The sequence below is a fragment of the Pleurodeles waltl genome, chromosome 2_1 (genome assembly GCF_031143425.1).
Source record: "Pleurodeles waltl isolate 20211129_DDA chromosome 2_1, aPleWal1.hap1.20221129, whole genome shotgun sequence".
In the NCBI taxonomy this organism is placed as follows: Eukaryota; Metazoa; Chordata; class Amphibia; order Caudata; family Salamandridae; genus Pleurodeles; species Pleurodeles waltl.
In genome coordinates this window covers 779,374,634-779,394,821 of record NC_090438.1, presented here as the reverse complement: position 1 = coordinate 779,394,821, position 20,188 = coordinate 779,374,634, and positions in this window count along the sequence as shown.

Below are 20,188 nucleotides of genomic sequence, written 5' to 3'. Positions count from 1 at the left end.
GACTGCAGCCAACTACAGGTCTTTCCTATGTATACATTACTGTACAGTTGAATTGCAATGTTTAAACCTGGATAAACAAATACATACCTAAATCATTTGACATACTCCATACTTGTATTTTTTCAAAGGGTGTTTATTAAAGTGCTAAGAAGTAGAAGGGGTAGTGGAATGGGCTGGGTTGATGATGGAAGAAAGTCCAGGACAGAGTCCAGTCTATTTGTATCACAGGTGCATTGTCCAAGGGGGCATAGGAAGGGGAGCAATGGCAGTTCAAGGTGGACACGGTGACAGAGTGGGACACAAGGGTGATCGTCCTGTGTTTGTGTGGTGGCCTGGGGTCGCTGTAGTGGTGGATACACTACTGATTGACATGTCCTGGGATAGAGGTATGGGCCCGCTGGGTGGGTGCTGTGGTGGTGTTTCCTGAGGGGGAGGCTCTATGGTGGTGTGTGACTGTGCCTGGGTAACCGAGTGTCTGGAGATCCCTGATGGGCCAGGTTGGTCATCCTGATCCAGGCGACCAGAGCTGCTGTCATCACTGTGAGCCTCTTCTGGGGGGGAACTGCATGTTGCTGGCACCTCTTCTCCGGTGACATTGGCTGGGGTACCTGTGGGGATGTAATTGCAGTCTTATTGTTTCTGCGTGTGACATATTGTGCATGGGTGTGTTGCCCTCTATGGTTGTTGTTGCCCTGGCAGATTTGCCTTTCTGTGAGTTGCTATTTGGTGGGCTAGGTGATTCTCTCCAGTGCATGAAGTGGTGATAGGTGTCCATGCAGGTCTATGAGGGTTGTCCATGCATTGGTGTTGCATGCAGGGCTTGGTATTGGGATGAGTGGGTTGTGATGGTGGGGTATGTGGGAGGTGGTGAAGTGATGGGAGTGAGGGTAAGGGTGAGGGTTTGTGATGGCATGCAGGTAGGGGGGTGATAGTAATAGAGATTTGTCCAGTCCTCCTCCTACTCCTGCCAAGCCCTCAGGATGCATGATTACCTAGACTTGCTCCTCACATGTTGTTAGTTGTGGGGGAGGAGGTAGGGGTCCACCTCCAGTCATCTGTACAGCTAGTTGGTGTCTTGCTGCCATGGAACGCACCTTCCCCCGTAGGTCATTCCACCACTTTCTGATGTCATTCCTTGTTCTGGGGTGCTGTACCACGGTGTTTACCCTGTCCACGATTCTCCGCCATAGCTCCATCTTCCTAGCAATGGATGTCTGCTGCACCTGTGATCCAAATGGCTATGGCCCCACCCGGATGATTTCCCCCATCATGACCCTTAGCTCCTCCTATGAGAACCTGGGGTGTTGTTGTGGTGCCATGGGTGTAGTGTGAGTGGTTTGGGTGAGGGTGTGTGGGGTGATGTGTTGGGGTGTGGATGTAAGGTGCGTGGATGGTGTATAGGTGATGGTGTTATGTGACTGGTTGTGTAGGTGCTCTTGCTATATCTCTGTCTTGTAGCAATTATTTCTAGTCGTAAAGGAATGTGGGTAGTGTGGGTGTGTGTTTTATAGTGGTGTGGGTGTGTGGGTGTGGGGTGTGTACGGGTGTCAGGTGTGTGTAGTTTGAATTGTCCAATGTGGTGTAGTTTTATTTGAGTGTGTTTATTTTGAGCGCAGCTCTATGTACCACCAATGGTTTACCACCATTGAATGTCCGCCGCGGTGATACGTGGGTCATAATGTGATGGGCTTTGTTCTGTTGGCTTAACGGTGTGGGTTTGGATACCACCAGTTCATCACTGACCTTTGGGCTGGCGGACATGTGTGTGTGGCTGAATAGTGATGGATTGGTATGTGTGTGCCATAATATGGTTGGTGGTTATCCGCTGCATCAGCGTTATGTTGGCGGTAGTCGGCATGGCAGTAAATGGGATTTACCGCCAATGTCATAATGAGGGCCAAAGTGTCCCCAGCAAAATTGCAGTATTGTCAGAAAGAAGTGAAATACTTGGGACATCTGATTGAAAAGGGAACAAGAAAGATTTCCAGAGAGAGAGAGTTACTGCCATACTGCAGATTAATCCCCCAGCTGCACAACAAGATGTTAGAATGTTTCTGGGAATAGTGAGCTATTGTGGCCAGTGGATTCACAATTTCTCAATTATTTCCAAACCATTGCAGAAGCTGACCCACAAAGAAGTTACTGACCCCTAGAGTTAGACTAAGCTTGTATAAAAGCCTTTACTGAGTTGAGAGAGAGTCTGTGCAAAGCTCCAGCTTTGAGAATACCTGACTACACAAAACCATTCATGTTGTTTTGTCATGAACGTGATGCATGTTCTCTTTCTGTTTTGGCACAGGTGCATGGTCGTGTAAACCACCTTGTAGCATCTTTTTCAGCTACTTTTGACCCAGTTGCAGCAGCTTTGCCCAGCTGTTTGCAAGCTGTGGCAGTGGTTGGATTGAGCCCCACTCCAAGTGAGAGCATTGTGATGGGACATCCTTTAACTGTTATTGTCCCTCTTTCCATTGAAATTCTGCTTACACGGACGACAACACAGTATCTCACAAATGCAAGATTGACTAGATATGAAACTATAATTTTAGGTTCCCCAAATGTTACTCTGAAAAAGGTGTACAGGGCTTAAACCAGCAACTTTGCTTCCAAAGGAAAATGTTGAAATTGACAAATTGAAAGATGTTGAACATGACTGTCTGGAAGTAAATAAATTGTGCACCAAACCTAGACCTGATATTCGAGGTACCAGTTTGGAAGAAAATGACAAAATTATTTTTGTGGATGGTTCCTGTTGAAGAGATAACGGGCCATTTGTACGAATACTTTTTCCCATAGACACAGAATGGGTAAAAACCTTTGCTACATCTGGCCCAACGTGAGAATATTAAAAGCAGGATATGCAGTGTGCCCAATTTCTGGAATACTCGAAGCTTCCTGGCTTTGTGGAGTATATTCTACACAAGTGGCTGAGTTGGTGGCTCTTACTAGAGCATGCCATATTTCTGCACATCTTAAAGATACCATTAATACAGCCAGACAGAATGGATTTGGAAGTGTATGACTTTGGCCAGCTATGGTCACAGAGAGGTTTCTTGACCTCTTCTGGTTCACCAGTTACACATAGTGAAAGAATTCATTATTTGTTTTAAGCTTTGCAAATGCCTGAAAAGATTGCTGTGGTGGAATGCAGTGCATACCAGAGATCGCAAGATTTTGTTTCAATGGGAAATGGATATGCAGATCAAGTCGCAAGGTTTTGTGCACTGAATTGTCTATCCTTCAAAGACAGAAGGGGACTGTTGCATGAAGACGAAAGTTGTTCAAATTATGCATTGACTGATGTTGATACCTGGGAGCAGTTGAAGAGTCTGCAAGAAAATCTTGACAAACAAGAAAAGCAAACGTGTCCAAAGAGAAGATGATGTTTGGGTGACTAGGGAGGGTTAAATAGTCTTGCCGGACTGTTTGCTGACTCAAATGGCTAGTTATTATCATGGTCAAGCACCTGTTGGAAGGGATGCAATGATTGGGACAATGAAGCAGTCATGGTTTAATCCAAAATTTAAACAGGTTGCCGAAGCAGTTTGCCACCGTTGTATCATTTGTCATCAGATGAATGTGGATAAAAGAACAGTTGTTAACATGAGCCACATTGGGAGAGCGGGAAGTCCATTTAGCAGGATGCAAATGGATTTCATTGAAATGCCTGTGTGTGTAGGATTAAGATATGTATTGGTGATTGTTTGCATTTTTAGCCATTGGATTGAAGCATACCACACACGTAGGAATGACAGCCTTACCGTAGCAAAGTTATTGCTTAGGGAGCTGATACCACTTTTTGGTTTTCAGATCTCTTTAGATTCAGATAGAGGAAGTCACTTAAACAATGAAGTAATTAAATTGCTATCTTCAGCCTTAAACATTGAGCAGAAGTTGCAGTGTAGCTATCGTCCTGAAGCCTCAGGACGTGTAGAACAAGTGAATGGTACCTTAAAGTCACGACTTGGAAAAATGTGTGTGCACCTACAGATTTAAAATGGCCAGAAGCACTACCACTACTTCTGATCAGCATGAGAAATACACCGGACAGGAAAACTGTACTGTCGCCACATGAAGACCTCATGGGCAGACCAATGAGGTTGCCAGCTGTTCCTGCCAATGCTCTTGTGAACATAACAGATGATATGGTGTTGGATTACTGCAAGGGTCTGGCTGATGTGGTTCGCTCTTTGTCTCATGAGGTGGAAACAACAACTGTGCTGCCATCCCAAGAACAGAGGCACAACCTGAGAGCTGGAGAATGAGTTGTGATCTGAAAACACATGACAAAGACTTATTTGGAGCCTCAGTGAAAGGGTCCCTACCAAGTAGTACTAGTTACTACCACTGCTGTGAAGTGTGCAGGATTTACAAACTGGGTACATGCCAGTCACACTGGAAAGGCACCCTGTCCTTTGGACGACGAAGAAGAGTTTTTGAAAGTAACAACAACATCCAGACAAACTCCAGAGCGGTGAAGGAAACTGGAGAATCAGAAACAGACTCTGAGCAGACAGAGAATAATCCAGATACCTTTGTAAGAGATGAGATGGTGGACTTACAGGAAATTTACATTAAACAGTTTCAACTGAGACAGCAGGAGAATCTAGACAAAGGAGGGCTCTCCCAGAAACAGACAATTTGAATAAGCAGACAAAGCAGCCCACTGACCCAGTGGAATGGGTTGAAGCAGACTAGAGTCAAACTGATCTGTCTCCTCCAGAATCAGTTGCCGGTACTTTAAGTCAAAATCCTGCAGAGCAAGGAGAAACTGGAAGTCCAGCACTAAAATCAGCATTGAAAAAAGGAACACTGAAAAGAGACAAGTGGCCAAGATCACAAGTCAAGAAAAAAGAATCAAACACATTGTCAACAATCGAAGAAGTAAACACAACAAGAGAAGATTTGAGCAATGGAGAATTAAGTGGAGATCGAAGATTGAAAAGAAAACTAGTTGCAAATCAAAGATATTCAGGACCTAAATGAGCATACGCAACAACTAGTGAGGGGCAAAGTGAATTTTTGTCATTTTGTTTTAATTGTGAAATTCCAAGTCAATACTTTGGCACGTGAAGTTGGTCCATGAACTGAACATTGAAAAAAAGATTCTGTGAAACTGAGAAGAGAAAGAGACATTAAAGATAACCTGAAAAGACTTCGAGATAAACTGGTTTGACAAGCTGCTAAACCGATTTTGACTAGGGTTACTGATTTTTGGTAAAAATGAGTGCAAATAAAAAAAAATTCAGTTGTTTTTTTTTTTCTGCATAGTTCACATTTTGGGCCATATGTACAAACACATTTTCCCATAGACACAGAATGGGCAAAACTGCTTGCTACATCTGGCCCTTTGTTCTCTTCTACTTTCTGATTCTTTATAGATCATGGATAATCACAACAAGCAGCAGGTTAGGAACATTAGGTGCTGTTGATATATAGGTGTTGGCTTAGCAGTTGTATGTATGATAGTATATTTGCCATTGATTGTGGACGTGAGCTTTCTTAGTAAAGCTGAAACTTATCACACTTAATCTTTAGAAATTATGACACTTACAGAATTGGATAAGTTTAAGCAGGATGAGAAATATTTGCACCTAGATAACTCACAAAGAGACCTTTCCTTTCTATCGCTTGCTGTATGAATATTTTGAGACAATGAATGTGAGAGAGTGTTATGTTTGCACGCAAATACCTTCATCAGTGGAAGAAGGAATAACTTACCACAGCTTGCCACTGACGTATGGAATTAGTTGTAGTCTTCTGTTAATAAGATTCTATGACCAAGAATACATTCAATATTTCTACTCAAATCATGGTCAAGTATTTTCTTTTGTTCCTGCTATCAAATACTTGAGTAGCATAGCTAGAGAAGCGAATATAGAATTAATAAGAGGTTTCTTTGAACCTACACTAACCTTTGGCACAGGTTACGCTCACAGGAATAACCTCACATGCTTGCTTATACCAGTAAAAAAATATTTTCAAGATCAAACTGACAACAGGAGAAAGCCATTGAAAGAAAAAATAGAAAAAAGGGTTAGTGAAAAGGACATTTAGAAATGACCATGCTTTTAGTGAAACTAAGGCTTAAGGGAAATTAGCTTTAGGTGTGCAACATGTAGGAAAGCTTTGTATATATAGACCACAATCCAAGACTGACACATTGTTTGCGGCAACGAGTGAATGCAGACATGTGTTTCTTTTTCAGGACGTTTATGCTAAATGGACAAGGCTCAACGATTCCTCTGGTTTATTAGATCTGTAGACAAAATCCCTAAATCAAATGAATTACACCTTGCTAGACCAAATAGAGAATCTTATTCTGGCATAACTGGAGATATATTTGGAGCACTTATTCCTTCAATGGGGGTTATCCTAAATTCTTTGAAAATTTGAAAGTTATCTACTATTGCGGATAACATGCTGACAAGCTTTTTTCTGAAACCATGGTTTTAATGGGTACTGAAATGTCTGCCGTACGATCTATGACCCTTCAGAACCGCCTTGCATTAGACATCCTTTTAGCAAAGTCTGTAAAATGCTAAAATCACAACATTGTTACACGTATATATATGATACCAGTAGATAAAATAAAAGCTTTATTAATAATCTGACAAACATTAACTCTGACCTGAAAGTTCTAAAAGGTTGACAAAGGTTTTACTTCTGTGGGAAATTGGCTGGGCAACCTAGGGCAAGGGATAATTGTGAAAATATTACAATCAATATTGATTATCATGATTTGTCTCATTGGTCTAATGGGAGCTTATAAATTGTACACTATAATTAAAAGACAGAAAATGAAAAATGATCAGAGGAGGGAGGAAATAAATTGGAAAATATGGGAAGCAGATATTTTGACGAAAATTGGAGGAGAGAAAATGTCAGACGTTATCAAGAAACAACATTTTAGATTAACAAAAATTTGTGTTATGTGATGTAATATGTGATGACATATTTAGTCATCAGAGGAGGGATTCTGAAAGTTGAATTAATTAATAATAAATCTGCGTTGATTAATAGCTAAGAATTGACATGAATTATGCTAATATAGAGAAATGGAGTGTTTTGGAGAATGTGCCTACCTATGTGGCCACCAAAACGTGTAAGACATTAATAAAGAAAATAATATTAAGTATTCTGAAATAATATGCACAATATGGAACTAAGGGGCATATTTATACTCCGTTTGCGCCGAATTTGCGTCGTTATTTTCGACGCAAATTCGACGCAAAACTAACTCCATATTTATACTTTGGCGTTAGACGCGTCTAGCGCCAAAGTTCATGGAATTAGCGTCATTTTTTTGCGTGAACACCTTCCTTGCGTTAATGATATGCAAGGTAGGCGTTCCCGTCTTAAAAAATGACTGCGATGCTATTGCGTCGTATTTATACTCCCGGGCAAAAATGACGCCCGGGAGTGGGCGGGACTAAAAAACCCGCATTAGCGCCGGATTTTAGCGCCTGGGTCAGGGCAGGCGTTAAGGGACCTGGGGGCTCAGAATGAGCCCAGAGGTGCCCTCCCAAGCCCCCAGGGACACCCCCTGCCACCCTTGCCCACCCCAGGAGGACACCCAAGGATGGAGGGACCCATCCCAGGGAAGAAAAGGTAAGTTGTGGTAAGTATTTTTTTGAAAAAAAATTTTGTGGCATAGGGGGGCCTGATTTGTGCCCCCCTACATGCCACTATGCCCAATGACCATGCCCAGAGGACAGAAGTCCCCTGGGCATGGCCATTGGGCAAGGGGGCATGACTCCTGTCTTTGCTAAGACAGGAGTCATGTTAATGGGGGTTGGGCGCCAAAAAAAATGGCGCAAATCGGGTTAAGACGTTTTTTTTGCCTCAGCCTGACTTGCCCCATTTTAGGACGCCCAAACGCCATTTTTCCCTACGCCGGCGCTGCCTGGTGTACGTGGTTTTTTTTCACGCACACCAGGCAGCGCCGGTCGGCTAACGCCGGCTAACGCCATTCAATAAATACGGCGCCCGCATGGCGCTTCAGAATGGCGTTAGCCGGCGCTAATTTTTTAGGCGCAAAACTGCGTTAGCGCAGTTTTGCGTCAAAAAGTATAAATATGGCCCTTAATGTATTAGTGGGCCATATTAACGTATTAATGGCATGTATTTGCTTAAATTTATAAGGCATAGAGTAACCAAGAAATTTTGGGCCTAGTCGACAAAGCCTCACTCATGTTAAGCTTCATGGCATAAATAAATGTTTGTAAATGTTTTTGTGCCTCAAGCAAGAACCTTCAATTATTCTTTTTTTGCACAGTGTTGACCAGATAGATTTGTAATGTTGCAACATTAAGCTAGATGATGTCTTAAACTTTCTTTTGAAAATTAGCTGCAGCAATGCGATTTACTACCTACAGTTACATTTGTATCTTTGGTGCGAGAGAAGCTAACATTCCCAAGACCTGAAAATGGCTTCACTGACTGGAGTTATGAATTACAACAAAAAGTTACCTGACAGAAACTGGTGACAGGAACAGGAGAAGAGGAGCCAATCATTGACGTGTGAAAGACTGTCTAACTATATCACGGATTTAAGAATGAATGTTTAATGTGAACAGCCGATGTTCTGACCAATGACGACTCGAGAAATTGCTTTATGGATTTAACTTATTCCAGCTACACTTACCAGAAGCAGTTTTAGTTTGAGAGGAGTTCGAGAGCAGTTCCTGAGCAGTCCTAAATGCCCTTTCTTCCTAGCTTTAGTCTCATCAAGTAGCTATTATTGATTGTTAATGCTATTAATGCTGTCTCCTTAGTTTAATGCCCCTACTAATTTGGTTCAGTTATCTTAGAGCCCCATCGTGGTCTGAGCCAATCCCCTTCATTTTCCCCTACCAATGCTGACCAAACGGATGTCCAGCTGATGAAGAAGTCTTTGCTTGCTGGTCTATTCAGGAGTGTTTGTCATAGATTTTTGTATTTTCTTCTAGGCACCAACTGCTATTTTATAGAGTCATAGCTAGATGTTTTCAAAATTAAGTTTTGCCTATTTTTTCTTTTTGCATGAAGGCCAATCACGCCATTCAACAAATGTTATTAACAAAGGATTGATTTTATTCACCTGTGAATGTCTAAATGTATGCCATTTCAATTGTTAAGTTATTATTGATACTAATTTGTATGGTAACACTTGAATGTCTAATGTTAAATACTTTGTTAGATTGAAGTTTTTCTGCTGTTTTGGTCAACCTGTGTGGTTCATCTATTGTAAGGAAATGCCTCCTTGGCATGGTTACCCTCTGACTTTTTGCCTTTTGTTGATGCCAGTTATGATTGAAAGTGTGCTGGGACCCTGCTAACAAGGCCCCAGCACCAGTGTTCTTTCCCTAAACTGTATGTTTGTTCCCACAATTGGCACAGCCCTGACACACAGATAAGTCCCTTGTAAATGGTACCCCTGGTACCAAGGGCCCCGTTGCCAAGGAAGGTCACTAAGGGCTGCAGCATGTCTTATGCCACCCTGGGGACCCCTCACTCAATACATGCACACTGCCTCACAGCTTGTGTGTGCTGGTGGGGAAAAAATGACTAGGTTGACATGGCACTCTCCTCAGAGTGCCATGCCCACCTCTCACTACCTGTGGCATAGGTAAGTCACTCCTCTAGCAGGCCTTACAGCCCTAAGGCAGGGTGCACTATACCACAGATAAGGGCATATGTGTATGAGCACTATGCCCCTACAGTATCTAATCAAAACCTTAGACATTGTAAGTGCAGGGTAGCCATAAAGAGTATATGGTCTAGGAGTTTGTCGAACACGAACTCCACCGTTCCATAATGTCTACATCTGGGAAGTTTGGTATCAAACGTTACACCACAATAAATGCACACTGATGCCAGTGTGGGAATTATTGTAAAATACACCCAGAGGGCATCTTAAAGATGCCCCTTGAATACCAGTCCGACTTCTAGTGCTAGGCTGACCAGTTTCTGCCAGCCTGCCAGCCTGCCACAACCAGACGAGTTTTCTGGCCCCATGGGGTGAGTGCCTTTGTCACTCTGTGGCCAGGAACAAAGCCTTTACTGTATGGTGGTGCTTCTCACCTCTCCCTGCAGGATCTGTAACACCTGGCGGTGAGCACCCCAGGGCATCCCAGCTAGTGAAGACACCCGACCCTCTGACCACTGCCCCCACTTTTGGCGGCAAGGCAGGAGAGGATAATGAGAAAAACAAGGAGGAGTCACCCACCATTTAGGACAGTCCCTAAGGTGTCCTGAGCTGAGGTGTCCCCTACCTTTAGAAATCCTCCATCTTGAGATTGGAGGATTCCCTCAATAGGATTAGGGATGTGCCCCCCTCCCCTGAGGGAGGAGGCACAAAGAGGGTGTAGGCACCCTCCAGGACAGTAGCCATTGGCTACTGCCCCCCAGACTTAAACACACCCCTAAATTTAGTATTTAGGCGTGACCCAGAACCCAGGAAATCAGATTCCTGAAACCTACACAAAGAAGAAGGACTGCTGACCTTAAAGCACTGCAGAGACGACAGAGACGATAACCGACTTGGCCCATTCTGGCCAGTCTCCAGACTCAAAGAACATGCACGCGACGCATCCGACAGGGACCAGCGACCTCTGAGGACTCAGAGAACTGCCCTGAAACCGAAGGACCAAGAAACTCATGAGAACAGCAGCACTGTTCACCAACAGCAACATTTTTGCAACTTTGAAACAACTTTTAAAGAACTCACTCTTCCCGCCGGAGCGTGAAACTTCACAGTCTGTACCCGATGCCCCCGGCTCACGCTCCAAGGAACTAACACCTCAGAGAGGACTCCCAGGCGATTGCGACTTCGTGAGTAACCTGAGACGACCCCCCTGCAACCTCACAGCGACGCCTGCAGAGAAGATCCAGAGGCTCCCCCTGAGCGCGACTGCCTGGTAACAAGGAACCCGACGCCTGGACCAAGCACTGCACCCGCAGCCCCCAGGATCGAAAGGAACCAACCTCCAGTGCAGGAGTGACCAGCAGGCGGCCCTCTTCCTAGCCCAGTTGGTGGCTGGCCTGAGAAGCCTCCCTGTGCCCTGCCTGCATCGCCTAAAGTGACCCCCGGGTCCCTCCATTGCTTTCAATAGCAAACCCGATGCTAACTTTGCACACTGCACCCGGCCGCCCCTGTGCCGCCGAGGGTGTGTTTTGTGTGCCTGTTTGTGTCCCCCTCAGTGCTCTACAAAACCCCCCTGGTCTGCTCCCTGAGGACATAGGTACTTACCTGCCAGCAGACCGGAACCGGAGCACCCCTGTTCTTCATAGGTGCCTATGTGTTTTGGGTCCTCCTTTGACCTTTGCACCTGACCGCCCCTGTGATGCTGGTGCAGTGACTTTGGGGTTGCCTTAAACCCCCAACGGTGGGCTGCCTATGCCCAGGAGACTGACTGTGTAAGTGCTTTACTTACCTGCAAAAACTAACCAAACTTACCTCCCCCAGGAACTGTTGATTTTTGCAGTCTCCACTTTTAAAATAGCTTATTGCCATTTTAACCTATACTGTGTGTACTACTGCTTTAATTCAAAGTTTCTTACTTACCTGTGTGGAGTACCTTACATTTTATATATTTACTTCAAATCTTGAATCTTGTGGTTCTAAAATAAATTAAGAAAATATATTTTTCTATACAAAAACTATTGGCCTGTAGTTAAGTCTTTGAGTGTGTGTTCCTCATTTATTGCCTGTGTGTGTACAACAAATGCTTAACACTACCCTCTGATAAGCCTACTGCTTGACCACACTACCACAAAAATTAGAATTATCTAATTTTGCCACTATCAACCTCTAAGGGGAACCCTTGGACTCTGTGCACACTATCTCTCACTTTGAGATAGTATACACAGAGCCAACTTCCTACATCTATGTTTATCAGTTGTTTTTGAGATTGCTTTACGTGATTTTACCATTGTTAATCTAGGGAAATAAACTTTCTAACTCTTACTAAAAGGTGTGGTTATTCATAGTCACGTGGGCCACGGTGTGTCAAAGTTTACTGACTCAAAGTTTTGTTAATGATTTGTTATACTAAGTAGTGCTGTTGTTAGTTGGGTCATGAGCAAATTTTGTGTCCATGGTGGAACTCTTAACAGAGTCAAAAGGTCCATCAAACCTCTAGCGCATCCCCTTATAAACAAATTATAAAAGTCCAAGTAAGGCCAGACACACTCACAATAATGATATGTATTATTTGAAATACCAATAGATAAAACTGTTAAAAAACGTACTTGGTCTGTATTACAAAGACTATTTCTGGGGTTCTTTCCTTAGTTAGCATGCCACAAATGCAGATATTCTCCACATGATCTTGGACTCCCCAGGGTGGGCACCACATTTAGAGGGAATGGTGAGTGCAATCAAAGAGACTGTGCTTACTAGGGTTAGTGGCTGTAAGCTGAAAAGGGAAATATTCTCCATTAATAATTACTTGAAGAGCTTATGTCATTAAACAAACAGTGGCGGAATCGCCATTTTTACAACCTAATGAAAGTGGAACAAAGAAAGTGGAGCTGCTAATTCACGGTAGGTGCTCATGACTAATTTAGTTTAGAAAAAATACTGTTTACATCACTAAAGAGGTTATAATGAATAATGACTATTTGCCTGGCGGCTGTGACTCACAGCTTGATTTGGATGGGTCAGTGACATTACTATCACTATGTTGATTAAAAAAGTACATATGAAGATATATGTACTGTATAGAAACATGCTCCGTGTCCTGTACAAGTGAGGTGATTATTTGATTTTCAACAGTACTGACTGATGGAAGTAAAAAAACAGCTGCTTCTTGATATATACATTAATGTGCTGAAACCTGTAAGTTACCTTTGCTGTTCAACTGCTGTCTACCTTAACAGTTATTTCCCTTGTTATTGACAGAACTGTTGTGAAGAATTACATAACTGCAGTGTCCTGTGTTTATATAACATGCCGCACGTGTTGTGGTTTCATTAGAAAATAAATGAAATGCTCTACCAATGTATTCCAAAACATATAGCAGGATCTTGAGCTGGGTGTGCAGCGATGGTGAAGTTGACCTTCCCACAAAGAAGTAAAGCAGGTGAGCATCCAGGAGATGTATAGTGATATGGTTATTGCAGAGGAACTGGAACTCCGTTAACTCGCCCTGTTGAGGTATTTCACTTCCAACTCTAAGCTCTTGGTCAATGTTTTTAAGCAGCGTTCTGTTTCACAGATGCTTGTAGCCAGTAAGGCAGCATACACTGGTCGCTAGCTCCTGATTTGAAGAGGTAAATTTGGAATTAACTACTTGAAAAAGTGGACACTTACTCAATTGCAATGTTGCAAGAACAACTCAAAATGCAAACCCTTTCTCCATTTTGAGTATCACCACACCAATGCTGTGAATTGTAGAAGATCTAGTTTTGTGTACCTTATTTTTTTTATCAGCACCTACCAATAATTATTACGAGGTACTGCTGTTGTTGATCTTTTCTGCATGACCTGTTCTGAATGAGTCATTGGACCCTGGCCCAAAGTGCTATGAATCTCTCTTTAGTCCTCTTGAGAGGTTAGAGGCGGCCTAACCAAGATCAACATACACGTTTGTGAGCTGAGTCAATGCAGAACAAGTCCCCATCTTGTGCCCATACTAGTCTGTTTTGTCATTGTGGAACTCTTCCCCTCAACCTTATTCTTTATTGATCACTTGTCATTTTTCCGGTGATCACCCTAAGCTAGTGATCACTGACAATATTTAAAGTGCCCTAAGATTTAGACAAAGGTGGAGGGGTCATTCAAATCTCCTCCTTTAGGATAACAATAGTTTATTGTTTCCTAGGAGAAAATAGTGAGGTCCCAACATTGTGAACAGAGTTCTGCAACCACTGCAGTGACTATGAACAAGACAGTGGGAGTCATCACTTTGGGTAGGAGGATTGAAAGATACCCTCGGGTAGTATAGCATTGGTCTCTATATCCTGTGAGAGAGGATTACTCTGTTTGTATATGAACATCTGATGACGAATGCCACAGTGATTATAATCATTAAAACAGTCTAAAACAGTATGATATATTTGTGAATTGTCTACTCGGTGTTCCTACTTTGTAATCATTGTACACACTGTGTTTATGTGCAGGTTGTGCTTCCTAATTTTGATCTTACTTTTTACTATATCTACAAATAAGATGTTATTACATTGTTGTTGTTATTCTGGCAGGAAACTGCATAATTATTTTAACTACAGCCGCTGTCACAGCATTCACATCATACTTTGAATTAGGCCTACACTGCTGTTCGAGGCAACCCTGGAGTGTCAAGGAGGCTTGGGGTACACTTCCTCGTCTCAGACTCAGTACAGAGGATCCTTATCGGTAGCAATTTCACTTTATCTATTGGTAGGCTGCCCTTACAACTTCGAGGATTTCAGAGAAAGAGTATAACACCCTTGGTAAAGTTTTGTTTTTTGCACCTGTATTTTATGTTTTTTTTGCATGACAAACAATACAAGGAATAAAAACAAAGTAGACCTAACCAACCATACAGTATAAGAGTCCCGGGTTCACATAATATATCCTCAGAAAAGGTGCAAGAGTCTGTAAGTGAGTATCGCAGCACAAATGTCAGTGTAGGCATCATTTGAGGGAGCCACACTGGGAATTATACAATGATACACAAACCAAACCAGATAGCCAAATCTTAATGTGGTGTACATAGCATTTGCCCACTGGGTTGTCACCTTATTCATGAAGAAACAATATGGTTAAGTGAGTCAGCCTTCATCATCTGTACTAACATTAGAACCAGAGTCTCCTTCATCATTAAATTTTTCGAGGAGCAATCCCCAAGCCAATATCTCTTTTGCTGCTCCCTCAACTGTTCACGCCAAAATGCATATGTTGTTCCTCTGCCTCTCCCCACCCAAGAAAGTCTCTAAGCCACTGGTCTACCAGCAGTTTCCTGGACCCCTATCACCATATGACCACTCTTCATTTAGACTAAACAAGAGCTACTGTGTGAGCTTGTGGGGAATCTTCTGCCCCCTGGGTCTAGCCACCACACCCAACAGGCAAGCTATTGGAATTAGAGGAATCACTAAAGCCAGTGACCTCAATCCAGGGTACCACTGCCTTCCACAAATTCTGGACCCCATCACACAGCCAAGCCAAATGTTAAAAAGAAACATCCTCCTCCCCACAGTGCATGTATCAAGCTCCCTTGGAAGGATCCTTTCTGTTTAACTTGTTAGGAGTCACGTAGGTGCGATGGCAAAAATTGAAATGTAACAGTTAAAATCTGTTATTTCAAGATAGAGTGCATACCAGTTCTAAGGCACATGTCCAATCTGTGTCAAAGATTGAGCTCTCCAATTCTAGCTCTGAAGCTTGACATGCTGCATGTTTTTTTAGCTTGCCCTCCCCCACAGGGTAATCAAGTACCGCCCCTCTCCCCACTGAAGAAGGCCACCCAGCACCTCCGATCCCCATGGCACGACTGGAAAGTCACACCACATCTCCCTTGCAACACTTTCCAGTTTAGCATCATGCTGAAAGTGACCTGGTCCTACTCCAAAGGTGTCTTGAATTGAGAGGAATAGCTCCCCAAGATACAGATCACCAGCCACCTGACAGCCCCCACTCTCCATTGCTCCATAGACATATTATAATCAATACCCCGAAACAGTGCAAGGTCCCAAAGTTGCAATTCCCTGTCAAAGGGAGCTCTGCGGAGCACCCTCTGCACCACTTGTTCCCAGAGCTCCACAGTAGTTCTAACCAAATATGGGACTGGGTGTTCGGAGCCTTCCCTGCTTCATCAAAAATTGAGCTAACGTGCCCTCCCAAGCATGCCCCAAATGAGCCGTTTCCCCAGCTCTTCACCTGTGATGAGGTGTTGGAACCGGTGCTGGACGATACATACCCAGGAGAGTAAGAACACTAACCCGGAAGAGGCATCTCCCGGGAAGCGGGACCATCAAGAGAACCCAGAAGCAATAGGGGTTTTAAACCCCGTTCAAGAAGAGGACAGACGGAGTTCGGGGAGAGAAGAAAACAGAAGGAGGACGACGAATGGGACGAATGGAGGAAGCGTGACAGCGGGACCAGGGAAAGGACTGCGAGGAGGAGATTCGCCGACTGCTACCGACACAACGAACGTGGAGGACGCCTCGGAGAAAGGAGATGCTGAAGGGCCGGCCATGTTATGGGAAGAACGTGGTCCATTCAGGTACTGGGTATAGCCTAACAGGGACAGGGGGGTGCAAGAGATTTAACATTTAAGAAACAGAAAGGGGGGGAGTGGGGCAGAAGAAGAAAATCACGGGGGGGAGGGGCACATAGCTTATTATTATTTTTTTTTTTTTGTGATACATTTTCTCACCGAGCACAAGATAACGTAAAAGAAACAACATAACAACTATAATTAGTGAACCAAAAGGGAAAGAGCAAGTCAAGGCAACCAAGAGAATATAAAAGAGAGAGGGAGAGAGAGAGAGAAGAAAAGGGGCTACAAGACAATCCTGAGTAGGAAGAAAGGAAAGAAGGACACCTAAAGAAAAGCGAAGGAAGGACAAGGAAAGAGAAAGAAAAATATTGTTGCACAGTAAGCCAGAGAGAGAAAGAAAAGGGGACACGAGAAGAGACAGCAGAGAGAAAGGAAAATACAAAGGTCAGAAAGAAAAGGGAAAAGAGAATTAAAAACTAAACATACCTGCTAAAGGCCTGTTTTCTGTTTCCTTTTCTCCTATACACCTCCCTGGTTGGTCTGTGAGACGTCCAGCTGAAAGTCAAGGTAAAAGAAAGAAGAAACAGAGTCAAGAACAAGAATAATCCCAGAAGATTTACAATTATGATCTATTAAAAGAAAACGCTAGAAAGGAAAAGAGAAACAACTGTGTAAAAAAAGGAACACAATTAAAAAATAAAACTGTACTAGCCCAAAGTGATACGCCTGAAAGCCTCCATTATTACTGTCCTGTCACACCACCTCAGTCAGCCACCTTGGGGCATGCTGCAAATGCGCTGCATAATAGTACAACTGCATGTCCAGGACTGCCAATCCCCTGTCCTCCAAATCCCTCCAGAGTATAACTAACAACACCCTGCTTCGGTGACAAGCCCAAATCAAGGAGACCAACAAGCTGACCAATCTGCAAAAGAGATGAGGTTCAAGTGGAAATAATAAATTCTGGGCAAGATTTAGACAGCGCAGGAGGAATACCATTTCTGAGATGGCCACCCTACCCATCACCAAAGGAGAGAGTCTGTACTAAAAACAACTGAGTGCCTAAGGCCTGTCACCACCCTGTCCGCATTTAGGTGGTTATGAGCTGCTTTAGTGTGGGCAACCCAAATGCCCAGCTATCAAAACCCCTATGTTTTCCAGCGAAGACCTATATCCAGGAGCTGATCCAACGACCTCTCGCACAACACCCTTACCTCCTCCCCAAGGGGAACATGAGCAATTTCCGGGTATTGACCTTGAGATAAGAGATGTACCCAAAAGATGTTAACAAGTGCACTAACAAGGGTACCAACTAACAACCTTGGTAAAGTTAGGTTAACATTGGTAAGGTACTCTGAAGTGGCAACAGGTAATGGTTGGCACCAAACAGTGGTTCAGAAGATTATTTGGGTGTAACACTAGTCTCAGATCCTGATTGACATAAAATGGCAGGTTTTCAGTCACGTCAGATCACAGTCAACATTTCCTGGTGCTCGGAAGTCCCTAGAACCCAAAAGAATCAGTAGCATCCATCAGGCCCCAAAGATGCATCAAAACCTTTAACTGGTAATAATTAGCAAACATCTGGTAATAGAGGGATTATCCAAAGTGTTCAGAGCAAAGCTTGGACTCAGCTGTCAAACAAATGGCAAACGAAACGCCCAGGAAAGAAGGTAGAATAATTATTGTTCCTATTCAGCCAATAGCAAGTGGTTAAAGCTCCACTGGTAAACATAAGGTTTTGTAATGCCATAGGACTAGGCATAGTCATTAAGTGGGTTAAATGTCCTTGAGGCCCCACTCCAGGCACACCCTGGCTCACAGACCCAGTTTTCACTGCCAGGACTGTGTGTGAGGGTCAGTCCAAGGGATAAAGCAGGGAGGGCATCACAAGGCAACGTCATTGCTCCTCAGTTCATGTGTATATCCTTATCCAATGTCCTGGGCACTGACGGAAACCAAATGTCCAATGTGGTCAGGTGCCATGGCTGTCCCAGTACAAGTGAACACTCATTCTCACATGTCCTGTAGAGATTCTCTCCTGATTGCTGATGCTAAAGCTCAAAATATTCCACATCCAAAGTTTCACTTTAATCCTGTCCCTAATAAGGACATTCTTTACAATGCCTTCCCTGTGGGTTTCTGTACCTGGATTCACATCTTTCAGCAAAACACTCTATGTGAGAGGATAGACCCAGTTCCTTTAACACAGGTCATAAGAACCTCTCTCTTAAACATGGAATCTGGTTCATAGAAGCTGTTGATAGATCATAGAGTTAGCCATTTTTGGAAAAAAGTTTGAGAAGGCTGTTTGAAATCATTCACAACAACATCTCAAACAAGGCCAAGTATTGGATCTCAATCAATCGAAGTACCTTCCTAGACATGATAAGAAGCAACCTTACTGGATGTTGTTGATAACTTGCTAGAAAATATTGTTAAAATGGGTTGCTAGTTCTGCATGAACCAGAGCACCAGATTCATCCAAAAGTTGGTGAAGGTCACCAAAGTTGACCAGTTATCTATCAGGAGGTTCAGATTGGCCAGCAGGCTAATTTATTACCTTTCATTTATTAACGTAACAACTATTTGTGTTGTTCCTTCTAGTTCACTTTAATACCCCTTTGAATAGTTAAATGAAAGTGTTGATGTGTATCATTTGTGGGCATTATCTATTGTTTTAATGGTATAATGATGAAGCCCAATTTAAACTCAAAATTGATAATTTCTACCATTGACAGGTTGACTTTCTCAATATGAACAATGGCAGTGATTGTATTGTATTTAGGACTCACCCTAGACTACAAAAAATGGCAAGCCAATTCATAACTGAAGCAAAGAATCTAGGAACTTTTTCAGGATTCATGTTACATGCATGCTCAAGGTAATTCTTTCATGTCATTCCCCTTGTACACACATTTTGTAAACTCATTGTTAAAGCATGTTAGTGCCTTTATGTGCCGTTACAGTGCTAAAGTGCATGTGCTCTCTCTCCCCTAAAACTTGGGATAATTGGCTCACACATGTTTGGCTTATTTAATTTACCTGTAAGTCCTTTGTAAAGTGGTATACCATACATTCAGGGCCTGTAAATTAAATGTTACTTGTGGGTCTGCAGCACTGATTTTGCCACCCACAGAAGTAGCCTCTCAAACTTGTCTCAGGCCTGCCACTGCAGTGCATGTGTGCACAGTTTATTGCCACCTTGACTTGGCAATTAAAACTATTTGCCAAGGTTTTACATGTCCTAGTTGTTACAAACAGCCTATTTGGTTTCTCACTACTGTGAGGGCTGCACTAAGTGGTAATTTCTGATCTCTGAGGAGTAGCATGGGCATGTTTGGTATGTTTGGAATGGCAGCGATAAATCCTGCTTCCTGGTATAGATGGATTTTACATTACTATTTGGGAAATGCCACTTTTAGAAAGTGGGCATTTCTTTGTCCTTATAACTCTAGTGCTTTACAGCCTGACTCCAATCCACGTCTGGGGCTGAGTGACAGCTCCACTTGGTGCATACATTCCAGACAGCCATCACACAAGAGGAGGTGGGTATGACAGAAGAAGCAGCATCTTCATACTGATAATCATCCTGGGCTGGGGAGAGGGAGGGTTGCTCACACCTTACATGTGAATAGGCTGTGTCCTGTCCTCACACAATGGACTAATTACCCTCTACTGATGCCTGGAGACTTTGCTGAGTTGAAAGGGTATTGTGCTTTACTTGAAAGGGTTCTTTTGAAGTTACCCCCTAGACCAAGGCATTTTTGGTGCATAAGTACAGGGGCTCTCCTCCCATGATTTTAGAGCACTATTGGGACTGGGAATGAACCTCTGTCAGAAGAATTGCTCAAAGGTCTCATCTGGACTGCTCTTCTGTGGTTGCCATGCTACCTGATGCTGCTGGGTGACACAAAGGACTCCCAAGATTGCTTTTCTGCTTAATGCCATGCAGCCAGCTGAGTGCGGGGTCCCCAGGCACTGTGGGTCTGACAGGAGGA